The sequence below is a fragment of the Megascapheus bottae genome, chromosome 4, assembly GCF_031878675.1.
Source record: "Megascapheus bottae isolate mThoBot1 chromosome 4, mThoBot2.hap1, whole genome shotgun sequence".
Taxonomy (NCBI): Eukaryota; Metazoa; Chordata; class Mammalia; order Rodentia; family Geomyidae; genus Megascapheus; species Megascapheus bottae.
The window spans coordinates 9,298,533-9,319,638 of NC_143512.1; the positions used below are offsets into that span (position 1 = coordinate 9,298,533).

Genomic DNA, 21,106 nt, shown 5'->3' on the forward strand with positions numbered 1-21,106 from the left:
TAATGTAAATTGTAACTAGGAAAAATATACACAAAATCCTGTAAATGTTACAGAACAAATGGTCAATAAACTCATTAAAAATGCTCAACATAATTAGTCATTAGAAAAATGCAAATAAAGACCATAATGACCTTTACTTCATACCCCCAGAGAGGATTTGATTATTAAAACTTCAGATAAGCCAGATGTGTAATTCCAGCACTTGAGAATGGAAGGCAGGAAATTCACCAATTTTAAGCCAGTCTCAAAACACTGCAGCAATAATATCAATAACATTTCCTGTCACATTTCCTCTGTTTTCCACACCCCATAGCTACTGCTTACATGGGGAAATTCTGGATTACGATAGATGAATGAAACACCCATATGCTTCAGTTCTCAATTCCAGTCCCTCTGGCCTTTGTTTGTTTGTTTTTTCGGTTGTGGGGCTTCAACTCTGGGCCTTCTGGTTTTCTGGTGGTTAATTGCAGATAAGGATCGCACCATCTTTTGTGCCCAGGCTGGCTTGGAATCGTGATCCGCAGATCTCAGCTTCCTGAATAACTAGGCTTACAGGCAATTTTTCCTCATCATTTTTACCTACCCTAATTGAAGCCTTCCTCTTGGCTATAAATAGGCCTTATTTTTCTCCAAAATTACTTCATCGAAGTTTCCATAAAGTATAAACTTTGCTTTTTTTCTGTAGCTTCATTAAATGCATCCTTTTAATTTTGGCCAGATTCTTCAGCTTGTTACTGTGAAAGTGAAGTTCTGTTCATTTCTTGTACATCTTGAGTAGAAACAGGAACCCTTCCAGATTACTACTGAGATAATTTGGGTCTATGAAATTAAAACTTCCAAGACAGACCTTCTTTATGAAACACAATCAGTCCCCTTATCTGAAGTTCTCCATCCATAGATTCAGTCATTGGCAAATAAAAATATTCTACCAAACAACACAAAAAGTCACCATCATTTCTTCCATCCTTTCTTTTTTAACATCCTGAGTATGGAACCTGAGGCTTCGTGCACGCACTCAAACTCTCCTACCTAAGCCTCATTTTCAGCGGACAAATTGTAAGATAGATTCATGGAGTTATCACTAGAAGAATGTCAAGGAAATATAGAGTACAAAAGTCAGAGGGATGGTTATTTTCAGGGAGAATAAAATAATACATAGAATGGAGCACTTTGGGCGCTTCCATTTCCAAGAGTATTTGTTGTCTTGACTCGGTTGTGATTAACTCAGGAAATGTTCTCCTTAGAAATAAATTCATACAGTCATAGTTTTTGTTTGGTGTAGTTTTCTACATTTATTCTTATTCTCATGATTATTCTCATTATCCTTAGCTGTTGGAATTTAACTCAGGAACTTTTCTTCACTAGGTAGACACTGGCACTGCAACAATGTCTTCACCCTTTTCATTCATATTTTGAATAGAATCTCTTTTTAGTTTTTAAATTCTGGATCTTCAATTCTTTTTTTCTTTTTTTGGCCAGGCCTGGGACTTGAACTCAGGGCCTGAGCACTGTCCTTATGTTTTTCTCAAGGCTAGCACTCTATCACTTGAACCACAGCAGCACTTCCCTTTTTCTGTGTATATGGTACTAAGGAATTGAATCCAGGGCTTCATGCATGGTAGGCAAGCATTCCATCACTAGGCCATGCTCCCAGCCCTTGGGCCTTGATTTCGCATTATCCAAATTTCTGACTCCCAACTATCTAGAATTACAAGGATGAATCTCCATGCCTGGCTATTAATACATTTTGATAGAATTTTTTTTAAATTAAATAAATAAATATTCTGAAGCTAATATAGAGATTTGGAGATTTGACAAGACCAGTTTAGAACCATGGACAGCAGCAAGAAAGCATGAGTAAGACTCAGGTTCACATGAGAATATTTATAAAGCTGTTAAAAAGGTAAACTAATAGAATTTGGTGGCCAGCTGAGGAGATATGTGAAGAGCAGGGAGAAGATGACTAACGAATTATTGGCTCTGGGGAACATGATATGAACAGCATAGGAAAAAGATCATTGTTTCTTTCGACTCTAACAGGCTGATTATCAATGCTCCCTGCCCAGCAACCACTCAGCCTTGGATTAGAAACACAATGTCTATTTCCTGTTGTGACTCTTATTCTCAGTTCATGAGGATTAAGTGGTGTCACTGAACTGGGCCCTAAGAAACTGAGAATATCTCTTTTCTCCTAAGTTCAAAACTACAAACAACTACAGCTTTTGTGTCTACTGCAAAATGAGAACTTGCCTAGCAGTGATGCCAACACCACAGAGCATAGCACGATGGCGACACATACATGGATTTTCTGTGTGATTACTCTTAGAATGTTGATTGCGTTTTAAATCCTGCATTCACTCAAGCCTAAAGATAGAATATTCTTGAGCTTCAGTCCTTTTCAGTTGTGTTTGAGCAACTGTATTTCAATTCTTCTGTCTTGTGATACCAGGGATGGAATTCAAGGTCTCACATTTGCTAAACAGAATCTCTACCACTTGAACCATTCCTCTAGCCTTTTTATTTGCATTGGTTAATTTTGTAGTAAAGTTTTGCTTTATGCCTCGATTGGCTTGGGCTGCGGTTCTCCTATTTGGGCTTTCCCATGTTGCAGAAGAAAGAATGGCAGGCATACACTACTGCACCCAGACATTATGCTTTCCTTTTAGCTGAAATGACTGTCATGCACCATCACGTCCTGTGTTAGCTGAGATAAGTGTCTTATCATGAGAAGGCTGTCCAGAATTATGCTCTACAGATCTTTACCTCCCAAATAGCTATGAGTAAGACTTGAGCCACTGAACTTGGCACAATCATTCCTTTATAGAGATGAGGATAAGTGAGAGTTACACCAATGAAAAATTAAGGTATAAAATAAATAGATATGAAGTAATATTTTACTGAAAGAAAGCTTTTCTTATAGATTACTCAGCTACATAACTGATTTAACCTAGCACTGGCCAATAGAAATATAATGTGAACCATATATGGGGTTTCACATTTTTCTAGCAGCCACACTTACAAAGTAAGAAATGGATGAAATGGGTAGCGATAATGCTATTTAAGATTCAGAGATTAATTTATGTATATTTTTAACCTAATACCTACAAAACCATTTCAACACATGATCAGTTCTATGTTAAGATACCATATCTTCTTTCGTACTGATTCTGTGAAACAGACTTAAGTTTTAGACATGTATCACATCTTAATTTGGCCTAGCTTCCTACCAATTGCTCAAGAACCACTGTTGGCTGATCACTATTAACTTACCAACAAGGACCTTGGGTCATTTCCTAAATTTTACAGTCTAGTCTGCCTTCTCCTTTGTGTCTTTCATAACATCTTAGTGTTGCCTGATACATTAAAAGTGCCAAATTTCACACGCTCATTGAACAGAGTAAAAAAAAAGTAATAACAGCCCGGGCTGATCAAAGCATGTTGGCTGCTGAGCTGAAATTAGGAAAGAGCTATGAGAGAAACAGATATAAATTATTTACTGTCAGTCAGTGTTGACATCGCTGGGGTAAATTTGTTTGTTAGGGTTCACACTTCTTCATGTGTGTGACTATCGGGGTTGACTCCCCTTCCTCTCCGGTAAAGATAATTCATTCAATCATCAAAAAAGATCCCCCAAAACTAAGCATTTTAACCATTCGCATTTTATCCATAAAGCAAAAAGGGAATAATGAGCACAACTGGGCCTTGAACTTAGGATAGCTGGATCATGAATCCACATGAGCAAGCACTATACTGTTTTCATGTTGTAATATGCCTGGAGAGAGGCATTTTTTCCCAATATAGGGTTCAAGCAAGATATTTGTTCTTCTCTTCTCTGGCAGTTTGGGTATGGCTATTTATTTAATGCTTGGACAATTGGTTGTTCCTATTAAAAAATCCAAAGCTTGGGGAAATGTTATAAACACAAAGCCTATGTGATAGTTTGGTCACTGTAGAGGCCAAGGGCCAAAACCAGAGCTCTCTGTTCCATCAGTTTTCCAAAACCAAATGTATAGCTTCCTGTTTATTTATGAAGTCCTGATATCCCTAAGATAAGGGTTCTTGTGGTGAAAACATCTGGACTCCATTTTTATTATCTGCAAGTAGGATTGTTGATCAACAACAACAGAGTAGGCATCATTGTAAGCATTTTGTATAAGAAGAAATTATGGCTTCAAAAAGTTGAGCCTATTATTCAGGATGTGAATAGTAGTACTGAAATTTGGACAGGGACGTGTTGTTTCTAACTATCTGCTTTTCAGGGACTAAGTCCTAAACCTATGAAGCTAAGTTTACTAACTCCAGGCTCAGTTTTCTTTCTGTAATGCTTATGCTCCAAGTCCCTGACAATAAATTTTTGCATCAAAGCAAAGGGCTAAAATGAAATGCAGAAAGAGAGAGAGAGAGAAAGAGAAAGAGAGAGAGGGGGGGGAGAGAGAGAGAGAGAGTTAAATCCTTAGGGAGAAAAGTTTAACACTATAGCAGAGCTATGCAGGAGATATTTAAAGAACCAGATACTCATCACAAGTAGTTGGTCATCAATTTCATCTGCTGCCACAAACATCTGTCTTCCCTAAACTACAAACAGTCATTTTGTTCCCAGGACTTTAGCTGCAGCTCAACAGAGAGGAAGATAAGAGTTGGGACTTGCACAGTTTCCATCTTATGGTCACATCTGTATAACAGTCATCTAGTTAAAACCCAAGTGGCTTCCAAGGGGAGCTAGAGAAAGCAACACTATAAATACACTCCTGCAAACACAGCTGCTCCTCCCCGATGGCTGTGTGCATGTCCCCATGCACTGTTGTTGAGAATGCTGAGAAGATGGATTTACAGCCAGAAAAGGGCAGCATGATGCTGAAGCACTGAATGTATGACTGGTGAATATGTAAATTAGAGGATTCTCAGAGAAAAAAAATAACTCAAAACTTCAACAGCATAAAATTACACACATATGATGATGAGCAATTAGGAGCATACAACACAGGGGAGACAACAACTGTAATACAAGCTCATCTCCAGCAAGGCAGAGTGAAATACAGACAGAATGTAATTCTCAAACGCTATTAGAACCAGTGTAAATAAATTCAAGTTGCTCGACATATAATTGACAGAATATATTTACAAATTCGCCAAGTGAATTTTTTTTTCATAGAAATCTCATTTCTACTGATACTGGCATCAGTAGTAAAAAAGGACGCACTGCAAGGATAGTTATTGTGCAATTTTGTTTCTAAAATCTAATCATGGAAATAAAGTGTCAGGAAGAAGTGGACTGATAATTATAGTAGACTCACATATTGGAATATAAAACAGGGGTCTGAAAACTGAGCTCTATATACAAGGACCTGACATAATATGAACAATAAAATGACCTGAAGAAAAAGCAAGCAACAGAATAATGTGATAAATTAATCCAGTAGATGTGCAGGTACATGCACGTGGAATAGTACTGTATTGCTTTCCATATTTAAATTCACTTAAATCTTACAAATAACCTGTGAGTGAGACACTATTGTTAGTTTAACTCATAGATAAGGAAATGAAGCACGTTATGGGCAAGAGAAATACCTAAGCCAAGCTTACATTTGCCCAATGGAATGGAGACAGTGAGGATCGGATTATTAGATTTTCCTTCCCACAATTCTATGATTTCAAATTTTCTTCACTAAACTATTTAATGAGCTGGAAAACAAGACCTTGAAAATCTGTTTTTCACCCCCAAGATATCCATGCATCCAGGGATTCATAACTTTCTTTGCCCTTACTAATAGCCACTTCCCCCACCTCAACACTGCCTCAGCAGAACACTTCTCAGCTCTCCTCCGTGCATGCCTCCCAATTCTGGTGGAAATGAAAAACTCTGCTTCTTTGATTTCCCTGAAGGAGAGGGGATTGCAATGTCTCCTCCTTCACCATTAGCAAATATTTCTCAATATTCACACTCAAGAGCACTTTGCTCAATTAAACCCCATCATGCCACAATCATATTTATATACTATAAATACTGGACAATGCATACAAAGGACCCCTCAAATGATAAATGGTCACCATGATGACCCAGCTGAATCATGAATTGTATTTTAGATATTGATTAGGCTAACAAGTAGATATTGCCTGATAGTTTCAAAACCATACATTAATCCAGTTACAATCTATCCCTTGTACTATATCCAAAATGCTGTTATATATAACATTATATTAAGCTGATTGGAAAACATGGCTTCAAGTAAATGGGATGAAGTAAGGGGTCAATAGAGCTTAATCATCCCTCCATCTGGCATTTAAGAGGATTATTATAATCCACATCAACCATTATATTCCAGGAGTTACACCCATCCCTGCTTCATTTCAGGTCTGCATACTGAATATATGATGTTTATGAATGCTGTGATATCCTTTTGTAGTAATGTAGTTACTTCAGTTATTAACTCCTACATCAACTGTAAATACATGATTATTTCTAATAAGTAAAGGGAAAGCACTGCTTAGCTGGAAAACTGGCTGAAGATTCTAAAACGAAAGACAAAATCAGTCAAAAATGTCAGGCTTCGAGCGGAAGATGGCACGGAGACAATACGGACACTGCCTAGCTCTCTCTCACAAAAAGAGAGAACCAGGGAGTCCCACGAGCCAATTACCTTAAGAAATCCACAACAACAAACTCAAAAAGCAATGGAGAAGGACTCAAACCCGAAAAGAATTCCAGATAAAGCTCACATCCAACTTTCTCAAAGAATTCAGAAGGCGAGGACCCCTCCCCCACCCCTCGCCACTGGCTCTGAGCTGCTAAAAGCAGCAGTGGAGGGCACCGGGCCGGGCAGCCCCAACCGCTGCAGAAACCAGCATAGGACCGGGCCAGTGAGCCGCAGAAGCAGCGGAACCCAGACGCGGACCACAGGCGGTGGCGGAGATCTGAGGGGAGTGAATGATTCTCCAACACCGTGCAGCACCCACAGAGGAACACAGAGGCGTGAGTAGCACAGCAGGTCCCCAAACCCATCAGGAAAGCAGAGCTGGTGCCAAGCAATAGAACTTAACTCAAACCTCTCCACCCCCACCCAAGAAAGACTGGCAGGAGCAGGGGGGCAAGGAATTTAGAATCCTGTCCCTTCCATCAACAGTACCTTCCCCCAGGCCATTGACTGGCAACTGACAGGCGGGCTGTGCTAAGACCCAGCACCCCACCAAGGAAGGCAGGCAGAAGTGTCACAGCCCCCACCCGCCCACCAGGTTCCTCCCCCAGGCCTCTGACTGGAGACTGACAGGGGGGCGGATGCTAGGACCCAGCACCCCACCAGGGGAGGCGGAGGTGTCCCAGCTCCCACCCGCCCACCAGGTTCCTCTCCCAGGCCATTGGGTCTGGAGAGTGGGGGGGGCTCTGAGACCCTGCCTTACAACAGCAGGTGCGGTGTGTGGGGAAAATAGGAGCCAGCATCTGTCCCCCTCAAATCTTGAGCCGGGTATTCTCCAGCTGGGAATCCTGAGCAAGACAGCACCAAGGGGCCCCCCACAGTCACAGGCTCTCTGACAAAGCATCAGGGAACTGAAGGGCAGACCAGCAGCCATGCTCTCCTTCTGAGAATCAGACAGGCGCGGCTCCACTCTTGGAGCTCATGTCCTCAGCTGGGCCCCGCCCCTGGGAACAGAGCAGACAGCTGCTGGTCCTGCTGAGAGCCCCTGGAAACTCCCAAACCCCAGACCCTTGGCGGAGGCCACCCCTAGAAGCAGCACAGGAAAACCAACCATCTGCCCAGCACGCTGAAACTGAAGCTCGCAGATCCATCCCACGGCCCACTGTGAGGCCACTGGTTGGGCTGAGAGCTAGTCATGCAGCAGCACACAGCCTCTGGGAACAGGCTGAACACCTGCAAAAACTGCAAACTCTGACCTAGTCAGCAGAGGAATCAATTTGGCCGAGAACCACAGGTATTCACAGAACCACCTGTCCCAATCCAAGTAAAGACCGCTACCTACTGACCACAGAGCAAACTACAACAACAGTTCTCCATGCCGAGGAGAGAGCAAGGACGAATTACGACATACATAAATAATCAAAGTCCCACGCAAAGCACAAAAGGTAACAAGAGCGAAGGGACGAGAGAGAGATGTCACCATCCCAAGAAATGACACCCGAAGAGACACGAAACATGACCCTATTCAAGGAAATGATTGTGAACATGACTAAAGAGATTAAAACAGAACTCCAAAACAATTCCAGGAACATAAGCAGGAAATCTCCAAGAGCTCCTCGAATTCAAAAGAGAAATGGAAGAAAAGATTAATACCCTCAGAGCAGACATGATCAGCTCAGTGTCCACACTTCAAGCAAAAATGGAGGCATTAAGCAGCAGATTGACGGAGATGGAGAATAGAACATCAGAAACGGAAGATAAAACACAAGAGCTGGAACAGAGAATCGCCACTTTGGAAAAATCAGTCAGAATCTACCAGAGAGAGCCCCAGGAAATGGCAGATGCAGCAAAGAAGTCTAATCTTCGTATAATAGGGATTGAGGAGGGGGCCGAATTTCAGGACAAAGGTATGCAACCTTTATTCACCAAAATCATAGCAGAGAACTTCCCCAACTTCAAAAGGGAAAATACTCACATCATTGAAGGTTTTAGGACCCCAAACAGGCAAGATCCTCAAAGGAACTCATCTAGACATATCATAGTAAAGACACTAGACCTGAATACCAAGGAATTGATCTTAAATGCTGCAAAAACAAAGAAGGAGCTATATTATAATGGGAAGAAAATTCGAATTACAGCAGATCTCTCCATGCAAACCCTAAATGCAAGAAAAGCTTGGAAAAACATCATTGATGTCCTGAAGACCAACAACTGCCAACCCAGACTGATATATCCAGCAAAACTAGCATTTACATTTGAGGGAGAAACAAGAATATTTCACTCCAAAGAGAAGCTTTATGAATACGTGCACACTAAACCAGCATTACAAAGAATACTAATTAATCGAGAACAAATTGTAGAACATCAAGAACCCCCATCAAGAAGCAAACATCTATAATTCACTAAACCTAAAAGGGGAAAAAAGAGAGAGAAAGAAACCTAGAAGTAAAAATAAATAACGACAATGGACACTGACCACTTCTCCATAATCTCCCTAAATGTGAACGGGCTGAACAATCCAATCAAAAGGCACAGAGCAGCAGACTGGATTAAGAAACACCACCCATCCATATGTTGCCTCCAAGAGACCCACCTCACTGCCAAAGACAGAAACAAATTCCAAGTGAAAGGATGGAAACGAATTTTCCACTCCAATGCACCATGCAAGAAAGCAGGAGTAGCAATCTTAATCTCCAACAAAATTAACTTCTGAGTAAAATCAGTACATAAAGATAGAGACTGTCATTATATATTAGTAAAGGGTACAATCCATGCCCATAATATTAGTTATAAACATTTACTCCCCCAACACGGGAGCACCCAAATTCATCAAACAAAGTCTTTTAGAATTACAGAACAAGATAGACCCAAACATAATCATTGTGGGAGACCTCAATACATCACTCTCAACAAATGACAGGTCAACTCAACAAAAGTTAAGCAAAGACAACATCGACTTAAATGACACCATAGCCCAGCTGGGCTTAACAGATGTACACAGAGTCTTTCACCCAATGGTGAAACTTTTTACATTTTTCTCAGCAGAACATGGAACACACTCCAAAATAGATCATATCATAGTTCATACAGAAAACTTAAGCAGATACAAGAGGTCTGATATAATCCCATGCATCCTTTCAGACCACAGTGGGGTCAGACTAGATGGGGTGGGGGGAAGAGAAATGGGGACCAAGACATGTGAAAGGGTATCAATGTATGGGAATTAATGCACCATCTATCTGGCAAATATCATGTAACCCTTCTATTAATTACAATAAAAATATATGAAAAAAATTTAATAGTGAACAGAGTACTTCCAATAATTAAGAACTTTATAATGCATTGTGATTTACAGCACGCTTTTAAAATGCTTAGGACTTTAACATTATTATTTTGTACTTGTATTTTGTAAGTGTTGGATTTGTTTTAATTAAAATCATTTTAGTAAAAAAAACAAACAAAAACAAAACAAAACAAAATGTCAGGCTTTTCATAGGGTCATTTCAGTCTTTAAGATTAATGATGTCAGAACAATCAACATTTAGTAACCCCCAAGATAAACTGACTGTCATAGATGACTAGTCTCTGAGCCTAACAAACTGACTCTGTGGATACTTTTGCTTCATTAAAGGAAGCAATTAGTTTTCAGTGTGCTGGACAGAAGAAAACAATTTCACAGATTAGTAGCGCCCGGGATGGCTCTATCGGCTGGTAAAGTTGGTTGTGGCAGTAGCCACTTCCCTAGTCATTTTGGGGCCAGTACAATCATCAGGTAGGGTGGTGGCTCCCCCTGATAAGCTATTAACCAACGGAACAGGCCATCTCACAACCCCACGTCAGTATCCGATCAGGATACACTGGATTTCCTAAGCAAAAGAGTGAACCACCATACTGAAACAAGGAAAGACAAAGTCTTAAGGATGGCAAGTACCCGGGTTATTGTAGTCGTTATTGCTGATAACAAGACCCACAGAGAATAATAAAACAGATGGAGGAAGAGCACACTGCAGTATATCTGGGAAGCTAGAAAGGTAAGTACCATTTATATGCTGGGTTTCAGTATGTTTTTTAAATGCAAGACATGTGCCTATGATCATATAAAATAATATTTGTCCAAGTAAACTCCAAGAAATGAAAACAGAAGGTCCCGCCCCTTGGTTACTATTTTTGTTTTCTCTACTTTTGTTCTTATTTGTACGTTTATTTGAGGGAAAGTAAGGGGGACACAGAAAGGATGCGGCAGAGGATGAACAAGTATAGCCATGGTACTTACTAGACACAACCTTGAAAATGAACTATACAATTTGTGGGTGAGGGTAGGAGAGAAAAACTGGAAGACAGTGAGGGAAAGGGTGGTGTTGCCCCCTAAAAAGAAATGTACTCATTACCTAACTTCAGTAACATTAACCCCTCTGTATATCACCTTTATAATAACAATAACATATGTGTGAATCTAAACATATATATATATAAAACACAATACAAACAAAAAAGTATTCTGCATATATGAAGATAAATGTTAACAGTTGTAGCAGAACACTATGTTTCTAGAAACCTCACTCGTTTGATTTTGCAAGTATGTCCTTTAACATAATATATATATATAAACTAATTTTTAGTAATTAGACATTACGTAGAAATCTAGAGTTCCAGCATTGCTAGAGAAAACATGGTAAAATCTGATGCATTGCAAGAAGAGTCCTTAGGGGAGCAACAGCTGTGCCGGAGTCATGTCCAATCTCTGCAGCCGGAACTACCCTGCTGTCTTTTGACACCGGGAGTGAGCACCAGGTGCAATTTATCACTGCATGTGATCTGCCATTTTCTAATAGCAGAGAGATATTTTTCTGGGCACCCGTCTCCATCCAAGGTGAGTGATGTGCCACATCCACCTTCATGAGCTGCATGTCCTCTGCACTGAATCCGCAATGCCGACTTCACAGGCCTTTAGCTGTGAGAACCAGCCTTCAAAGACAGGCAGGCAGACTTGGATACAAATTCTGCTACTATCACCTAAGGTTGTTTGGCCTTGAATACATTATTTACTCTCTCTTCTAGTCTATTTTGTTCACAACTGTGATGGAAATGGTAATGTCAATAACGTCTACTTCCTATAGAGACATTATAGGAAATAAGAACTTCCTCGATGGGCATGAAGATTAAAGGCACCCATATACACAAGCCATCACCCATGCAGAATGAGGCTGAGATCTGAGAATCGCACTTCAAAATCAGCCCAGGAATGGAAGTCCAGGAGAATCTTATCTCCAGTGAAACACCAAAATCTGTGGCTCAATGGGTACAACACTAGCCTTGAGGAAAAAAACCTCAGGGACAATAATGCCCAGGCTCTGAGTTCAATCAAGTCCCAACACTGGCACCAAAAAAAAAAAAAAAAAGAAGTGTGATGGATAGGGGGAAAATATTTTAAAAATTGGGACTTAGATAGATTAACAGCAGTTAAAAATTTAAGAGGGCTGTGAGGGTGGCCTAGTGGTAGAGTCCTTGCCTACCATGCACTAAGACCCGGGTTCAATTCCTCGGTACCACATACATAGAAAAATCTGGAAACAGTGCTGTGGCTCAAGTGGTAGAGCACTAGCCTTGAGAAAGTCAAAGAATAGTGCTCAGGCCCTGAGTTCAAGCCCCAGGACTGGTTAAAAAAAAAGAAGAGGAAAATTTAAGAAAGTTGTTTTTTTTTTTGTTTGTTTTTGTTTGTTTTGGGGGGGATACTTGTTTTACCCTCCAAAATATCCAGCAGCTATGTTTGTGTGTGTGTGTGTGTTCGTACAGATGTGTGATACATGTGTCCACACATGCATATTTGTATACATATACAGAAATACAGACATATATTTAAGCTACATATATACTCATTAAATATACAGATATATGCATTTGTTATATATGCATAATTATGAGTCTGAACACACATCCTTTTTTGCCATTGCTACAGGCCTAAAAGCTATGGGACCAGCTGATAATGGATTAAAACCTCTGAAATTATGTGCCAAAATAAATCTTTCTGCTTTTAGGTTCTATTCTGGGTATTTGTCACAGTGAAGACCAAACTAGCTAACTCAACTCATATAATCAAGGCATTGTGACTAATGTATAAATCTGATCCAGTATATCATTTTCTCTGCTCGAGATATATTACTGACAAAGAATCACCCAAACCTGAAGTTTAAGGGTTTTTTTTCTTATTCCTCATAGGTATTATTTATTTATTTATTTATTTATTTATTTATTTAGCCAGTCCTGGGCTTGAGCTTAGGGCATGAACCTTGTCCTTGGACTTTCTCAAGGCTAGAGCTCTACCACTTGAGCCTCAGCACCACTTCTGGCTTTTTTCTATGTATGTGGTACCGAGAAATTGAACCCGAATCTTCGTGCATGCTAGGCAAGCACTCTACCACTAGGCCAAACTCCCGGCCCAGGTATTTTTTTTAAATCAAATCCTCCATATTATGTATGCTACAAAAGGTCAGTCAGCTGCTAGCTAGGTGACCTTGAGAAATTTCCCTCTCTGAATCTGTTCCTTCATCATGAGGGGTTAGTAATTATCTCATGAAGCACTGTGATGATGTTTTCTTAGTATGAAGTCTACAAACAGATCAGAAGGATTCCTGGAGCACAGAAGAAGCTGAATATTGAATGACTAAATCTATGTGTCCTCCAGTGATTGCTTTGAAGAGCATCCTACTCTAATTGGAAAAGAAAATAAGAGATGATAGGAATTTTATTTATTTTTAAATGAAAACCAGAGTAATTTCCAGTGTCAGTGAAATGGTTTTGTGATGATATGACTATATATATCCTGAAATAGCATCTCTTTGAAAGGTGAATTTGAATAATAAGAAAGAAGGAAGGGCAGCATCATCCATTTCATTTTTATTGAATTATAGAAAATGCACAATTCCTCTCACCATCTGGCAAAATAAGCAACTTAAAATGATCAATATATTGAGAAAACATAATATTGGAAATTTAGTTGTGATTACAAAGACACATGATTTGCTGTTAATATTTTCCACAGCTCCATATATTATAGTGTGCAATACTCTTCAAAATGTTTCTAAGCTCTGCTAATTTCACTGCAGGTCACTGAAGCGGGAATAATTCATATTATTGAGCAAATGTATCTTTTTTGTAATGTTATTCTGCAACAATAAAAACAACTAGATCTTTGTCTCAGACTACCACACTTTTTACTACAATATTATCAAAGCATAATCAAGGAACCAGCTGTAACAGAATCATAAAATGATTTTTAGGATGCATATTTCTTTTCTTTTCTTTTTTGCCATTCCTGGGGCTTGACCTCAGAGCCTGATTACTAGGATGGAAGAAAGATAGCCTCTTTAACAAATAGTGCTGGCAGAATTGGTTAAACACCTGTAGAAATCTAAAGTTGAATCCTTATATGTCACACTGAATCAGCATTAATTCCAAATGCTTCAAAGATTTTGAGGTAAAAGCAGATACCCTGCAAATATTACAAAAAGGAATAGGAGATACACTAGAGCTCCTTGGCACAAGTCCATCTTTCTTAATAAAGGCCCAGAAACACAAGAAATCAGAGAAATATTGGACAAATGGGACTTCATTAAACTGCAGAGCTTCTGTATGTAATAATTTTTTTCTTTTTTCTTTATATTAGAAATGGCCTAACATCAATAAAATAACATTCCATATAATACCAAGGACATTTAAGAGACTTCTTTGAAGATATACATTTGGTCTTCAACGGTACCATGAATAATCATAAGTGTTATGTAAATCATGGAACATATTTCCTTTTGAGATAAGGGTCTGTGGCTACAATTATATTCTCAAGGTGGTCAATGCCATAAAAAATTTCTGCAAAGTATTTTAAAAATAAAAATTCAGAGAGCAAGACAAAAATCTGGTTCCAGGGCTATTTCTGGTGGTGGCTGAGATCATCTCTTGGTTTGGAGAAATGGAAGGAAAGACAATGTCTCATCTGTCACCTGGAAAAATTCTCACAAACTATTTCCCACTAAAGCACAGATGATGGCTCAACAAATCATTCTTTCTGTTGCTTGAAGCTGGTCTCACTGAATCTAGACTCCTTCTTCGCATTACTAATTGATTGGGATTGGCATACATGATGAAACGATTTGCCAGCCTTCATTGAATTCAAGTCTACTCATTTTAATGATGAGATGCACAAAAGTGGAAAATGACTTGCCTGAGCCAGTGATTGGGACAGCCATGTCTATACACTTCCCCTCAGGCTTGCAGGTCATGTATATCTCTCCCAGCCAAGCTAACAACTATTGAGCCCTGTAACTACCTGACATGTGTCCCTCACTCCCCTTGTCTTTCCATCCTGGATGTTTTCTACTGTCTTAATTTAACAATTTCCATTTCAAAAGTTTTATACTTTTATTTTAAAGAGGCAGTGAGTATTGTCTATGGAATATTAAACAATACAAACATACTGTAACTAGCTGGAAGATAATCATGCTTCAAAAACAGGAGAAATTAGGCCTCTGATACTGCTAATTTTCTTTGTCAAGCAAAGGCCTTGACCTGTACACAGGTTTCCAGGGAAGGCTGTGTAGACTTGGCTCAGCTTATCTATTTCATAATATGCTGTCTTATCCTTCATCTTACAACCTGGCATGTTTGTGATCCATTAAACTAAGCTTACTCTCTCGTCTTGGCTCATTTTCTTCTTTACCTATTATCCACTCATTCTTCATTTTCTCAGCTCAGAAAAATGGTTTACACGTTTTGCTTTGATTACTAGGTGTTAAGGGAATTTGTGAACATGTCACTGTTCCCTGACAGAATATTCCTTCCTTCAGAGTCCTGTCCCTGTCTGCCTGCTCATTTTGTATTCCTCACATTAGTTCCATCCAGTTGTTGCTCAGGAAAAGTTTGCATACCCTATGTCACCCTTCTCACCTTTACACCCAGCTTTTCTGGCATGATTTCTTTCCTTGACATAATTTCTTTGTCAGACTCAAAACCCAATTCCCTTGCCAATCATTGATGATAATACCCTGCCCCCAACACGTAAAAGGGGCATGACAAGTTCTTGTCACTTACAGCCTACCATTACCCTATGCTGAATAATGGACTAAAGGAGATGCATAACTTAAGCAGGGTCAGATTGAGGAAATCCTGCATCTTTAGTGAACATAAGATACATAAAATGGTTTCACTCCTTGAGGGAGTTCCCTGCCCTCTCGCTCAGGGACAAAATTCCTAAAGGTGGAAAGAATGAACATAACTTGAAGAGGGAAATAGTATCCATACAGAAACCAGCTGTCTTCCCTTCTCTAGCAACAAGACACATCATGCAACAAATTCTCTTTTGATTAAGCTTGCTCAAGATGGGCCAAACCACCCTACAGATGCATTCATAATGCCTTGCTCTTGGTCAATAAAAACTTACTGAAAGGTAGGGCTTCCGAGTCAATCTATTCCATTGTTTTCATCTCTGATCACTTAGATTTTTCCCTTTCTACCTTGTAGATTGACTTTTCTCCTTTAGGATGAGCTCTTTTACTGCCACCTGCTGAAGATGTTTTATAGCTCTGTATCTGTGTCAGGACATTCCAGAAGAAAAGAAACCCTAATGTTGACAAGAAAACTCCAAAATTTGGGGCAGGGAGCATTGCATTTAGCTTAAAAACATCCACAACAGCATTTTAGAAACAGCATGTCTATCCTTCTCACCAGACATATAATTTTTCTTTCCAACTTTCATAGTTGCTAACTCGACTTTCCATTGTATTTGTGTCTCCAGTGCCTTTATCCCAACTCCCTGGAGAAGACCACTTTCTGGTTTCAGCCTCCTGTATCTATTATTTCCTGAGCTGGATTCCAATAATGGAGCAGCAGAGCTTGTGAAGAATATTGCTTATTATTCAAAGAGTACATAAAGGATGGCTTGTCTTGAAGTTTAGCGATAAGGTAATCCTTGTAAAATGACAATTTGATTTAAGTCACTCACACAGGCAAACATGGTACCTGGAACACTCTGCCAAAACTACACAAAAATTAAAGGTCTTATGATGGATGAGAGAGTAGGATTCTAATTGAGGTTTTAATAAATGGATTCTGACTTGGAAATATACCTAGATTTATCAACAGAAAATGCCTCTGTCTAAGTCAAATTACCATGTTATGAAAGAAAACAATGACAAATGCCTTGTAATTGGCTTTTATACAAGTCTGGCATTAAGAAGACAAACAGAATATCATTGTCTAGAATTGCCTTCAAGACACTGAGTTATAGGCAAGCAATAATAAAGGATAGTTGGCCATCATCTACTGGTCTTAGTCAGAATATGTAGCAATCTAGACCTTGAAAAAGTTGTGCCTGGAATTTAGAACTTTGAGGACTGCCAACCATGTTATATCCTTTTACAGGATGTAAAGGAGGGGGAAATATTTCTTAGAACTATAAATAGCACAAGTATAAGCTTTCTGCTGCTACAAGTCCAAGCCTGAGCAAGGAAATCCAGTATCCCATTTCCTCTAGAGTCCGGTACTATTCTGGGGGTTTTCCAGTCTGTATATGTGATTGTTCTTATCAACCTTAATTTTTTTTAAATTAATAAACACTCTCATGTTGAGAATGAGTAACTACATTAAACTATCAGACTAGAGGATAAAATACTTCATTTGTGGAATGTTATAAATGTTAAGGGCAAATCAACCTAATCCCCAACATTTGTATCACAACCATTGGACTTATATCTCACTGAGGAGTACACTTTAAAATAGTGGATCTCAAACTAGACTGTGCATCAGAGTTACCTACAAGAAACCCAGGCATCAATTCATATCAATCTTTTGGCATGATATTAGGAATCAGTATTTCTTAAAACTCTAGAATGTCCAATCAGGGTAGTTCCTGCTTCTTAGTCCAGCTCCTCAAGTTGCAAAGATGAAGAGTATAACAATTCGAGACCGGGCCAGTTAAAAAGTTCATGAGAGTCCAATCTCAACAAATAAATCATACACGGTGGTATAAACCTGTGGTCCCATCCATGTGAGAGGCCTTAGGTCGAAGAATCACAGTGTTTAAAGAAAATCCAAGAGAAAGAATTCGAAACCCTACTGAAAATGGGCTGAAATTAGGCTTGAAATGATAGTAGGGCTTCTTAGCAAGTACAAGGCTCTTCAAATCCTAGTACCATCCTCTAATTTTTTAAAAAAAAAACAAATGCAGATGATTTAACCAAGCAGATATATAAACAATTCATGATCTGGTAATTTCAGAAATATCCTCCACTCCTCAAATTGGCTTATCAAAACCAAACAAGGTTTTGAATGAGCTGGAAACAGTCAGTGAGAGATCCCTTGGAATAACTCCTCCTCAGAGAACTCAGAACTTGGAGTACAGAGAGCAATGATATCACATAGCCCTAGTCCCCCATGAAGTACAGGTGCAGGAAAGTATGAAATGAACCCAGAAAATGATGTCACAATGTCTACTAAATGCACCTGGAGCTAGCCCATTGGCGCTGACAATTAAGTTCTGGCTAGTTGGCCCCATTTATTCAAACCACCCAGCTCTTCTGAGTTCAGAGTTAATTTCCAACTTCTTTTGCTTCAAATTTTTCACTCCAGATGTGGCCAGATATTATTTCCTAGGACCTAAAATTCTTCTGCTACCAAACATACTCAAGGACACCCTCTAATTGCATAATCTCTAATCCCATTATCAATCTGGCTAAAGTGTTCCAGGAAAAAAGGGACAGAGAATGCAAAGTACCTACTACAGTGGAAGCAAGCCCAAGCTTGGAAGATACATGAGCTAGTGTGTTCATAAGCTGTTCCTCAAGGAGGGAATGGCTAAGGCCGAGGAGAGAGGTGAGCAGCAACGAGTGGGTAAAGTCTTCAAGACCAATGTCTTTCTATTAATTCTATGTACACTTGGAAAACAAGGGATGGTTGTATGTTCACGATTTAGTAAGAGGCTGAAGAACGGGTATGTTGTTCACCCACCTTCACAGTTCAGTGCATGGCTAATTCCCATGGTAACAGTATAGTGTCCCTGATATCACTAACCATCATATAAACGGTCCTTTCTGGCCACTTACACTGATGGATACTGATGATTTTGTTTCATAGGGAAGGCTGATACTTCTATGAGCAACAAAGTTCAAAGGCAGTGTTGAGAAAAGAAACTGTTTAATATAACTCCGAGTGCACATGGAGTTTTTCCATTGCTTGCGCAAATGTTTAATGTGGTGGAGAAATGTCTAGCTCTATCGTGCTCTTGGTCCTTTGTTCCCTTATCCAGAATTTTACACATCAGTATGACATCCAATTCCCAAACAATGGTTAACCCAATGTCTCTCACCTCCTTATCTAACCACTCAGCAAGTCCTGTCTACTTTATGAAATGGAGACAGATGCACCTGCTTCTTTAAGTTCCAGTGAGTGAATTTTACTCCAGAGCTTAAGGACAGCCATGTGGACCTGTGCTAGATTCTTTATAGCAGAGGTTATTTGTATTGCTAGACACCTAGCAACACCCCAAATTTCTACCTTTCTATATGCCTTCAGCCATCCTGCCCCTATCATAGGACAAAATAAATATACCTTAGGACATTGGCACATGTCGCTTTGGGGAAGAACCTTGGGATGAAGAATACTCTTGGGAAAGGCACTGATCTTAACTGTAAAGCCAGTGAGTTCTCCACGACTGCCTCAAGTTCTGTCCAGTCAGATCACTTCTAATCCCTTCCACACAGTCCTTTCTACACACAGCAGCCAGAGTGATATTTCAAAACCATAAACCAGGGCTGGGAGTTTGGCCTAGTGGTAGAGTGCTTGCCTAGCATGCACAAAGACCCAGGTTCAATTCCTTGGTACCACATACATAGAAAAAAGCCAAAAAGTGGTACTGAGGCTCAAGTGGGAGAGCTCTAGCCTTGAGAAAGTCCAAGGACAGTGCTCAGGCCCTGAGCTCAAGCCCAGGACTGGCAAAAAAAAACCAACTATAAATCAAATTATTCTACATCTTTGCTTACAAGGTGGCTTCCTGTGTTATGGTAATAGAATTCTAACTTGGCTACAGCCTACATGATCTTGCATAACCAGATACCTCCACTCCTTCCTTACTTTATTGTCATAGACTGACTGCTCCCTTCCTGGATCTCCTCAATCTTAGCAATGCCTCCTTACTCCTGCTTCCCAGGATGTTTGCATTCACTGTTCTCTGCTGAGAATCCTGCTGGCTCCATCCAGGTGCCAAAATGTCATAGGGAGATGAATGATTCAGTATTTTCTTGCTTATTATCTGACCCTCCACTCAAGTGACTATTAAGTAATATTCTTGTTGCCCTTTGCCTTATAGCTGCTCACTAAACACTAGACAGAACTACTGAATCTGATTACTCTCCCCTCTGAGCCTCTCCTATGGACGATTACTCTGATGGTTGTAATCGATTGTTTGTATTTGCCCATTGGACAAGTATTTCCCTATATTAAGTATTCTTATTAACTATATCATTTTATTTTTAATATTATATTTAAGTAGGCATAAAAAGAGGCTTCAATTTAATAGGTCAGTTTGGGAGTATAATTAAGCATGATCAATATCACCTATTCTTCCCTATCTCTCCCAACCACACCCACCTCCTCAGTTTTCCTCATTTTATTTTCACATAAATACATTGACTCTTGTGACTGCATTCACCCATTCTTTCCCTCTACATTTGTCTATACCCCTCTCCTTGACTTCAGCCCTATACACAAACACACACACACACCAGCTTCTTGCTAGAACAAGTAGCTAGATTATTTGTTCAGAGTTCTTTTTGGAAGTCTCCCATGCATATATTATACTTTCATTATTTGTGTATATATGCATATGATCTTGTATATGCTTATATATATTTATATATGTCTCTCTAGATAGCTGGATAGATAGAGGGAAATAGACAATCAGATAGACAGACAAGTAGATAGGTGTCATACTTTCTTGAGCCATTCATCCACTGAAGTCCATTCTGGGAAATTTCCATCATTTGACTACGGTGAAGTGTGCAGCAATAAGTATGTTCGCATTCACAGAATCCGCTAATCCACTAAACAAAAGGTGCATTGATTAGTATCTGTTTTACTTTTTATTATCTTATTGCATAAATTCATTCAGCATGTATTGAGTAGACAAAGAAGCTAGGCGACTCTGCCTTTTGCTGTTGTTCAACCGTTCCCACATTTCTCACAGGGCTGTGTTACTTAGAGACAGGGTTGCAGCTGATCTGTACCAAGTAATGAAAATAAACAGGACTTGCTGAAAAATTTTCAGTACAGCATGTTGTATTTGTCACAGAAATAGAGGAGCATAAACACTTCCACTTGGAGTTCTGTTTGAAATTTAAAAAATGTGAATGTTCTAACTTTCAAGCTGCCTAAGTAGGTGGGAAAGATGAGTACGGCACACCATTCTGGTTCTCAAATCAACCCACAATCAC

The 21,106-nt window shown here is 39.5% G+C and overlaps 1 protein-coding gene across 1 annotated transcript in view; it reads right to left on the reverse strand.

The window, feature by feature from the left end:
- Kctd16 (potassium channel tetramerization domain containing 16) overlaps positions 1-21,106 on the reverse strand; it is a 256,868-nt gene that overhangs the window by 39,815 nt on the left and 195,947 nt on the right. The window lies entirely within an intron of this gene.